The following is a 586-nucleotide window of genomic DNA, read 5'->3' on the forward strand; positions in this document are numbered from 1 at the left end:
ACTGCTCAAGACTACGAGTAATCGCATCGCCATACGAACAAACTTAGAACCCAATACTACTCCGGTAACCAAGTCGACCTACAGCCTAACACCCATAAAGATACAAGAACCGTCCCGACAGCTTAATGACTACTCGGCAATAGAATGAGAAGACCAAGTTGCTCACCTTGGAGAGCTCCGGTCTTATTCTTCAAGAAGATAGACTTAAGGGTGCGATCATACCAGCACTAATGCACCGGATCCCTTCACAACTCCGCAGTTAAGCGTGCTTGGGCGAGAGTAGTACTAGGATGGGTGACCCTCTGGGAAGTCCTCGTGGCGCAAACCTCGATAGGATTTTCATTAGAAATCATTACCTTCTGCCTTGCATGGAGGAATTGGTTGACCAACCGCAAGGAATGATGTACCTTTTAGAAATGAACCTAAGATCCGAATATCACCAGTTACGAGTGTTAGCGAAGGATGTCCCGAGGACAATCTTCCAAACTCGACGCATACGCTACAAGCCCGTAGTGATACCCCTCGGACCAATATGCAATAGTATTCATGAACTTAATGAATAAGGTACACAATTCTTACTTGGATC

The 586-nt window shown here is 45.9% G+C and overlaps 1 non-coding gene across 1 annotated transcript; it reads left to right on the forward strand.

The window, feature by feature from the left end:
- The first annotated feature begins 208 nt into the window (after positions 1-208).
- On the forward strand, positions 209-327 carry LOC111887148 (5S ribosomal RNA). Its single transcript, XR_002848687.1, has one exon. It is a non-coding gene; the product is annotated as a 5S ribosomal RNA (ribosomal RNA).
- Positions 328-586: the final 259 nt, after the last annotated feature.

Source organism: Lactuca sativa, chromosome 2 (genome assembly GCF_002870075.4).
Source record: "Lactuca sativa cultivar Salinas chromosome 2, Lsat_Salinas_v11, whole genome shotgun sequence".
In the NCBI taxonomy this organism is placed as follows: domain Eukaryota; kingdom Viridiplantae; phylum Streptophyta; class Magnoliopsida; order Asterales; family Asteraceae; genus Lactuca; species Lactuca sativa.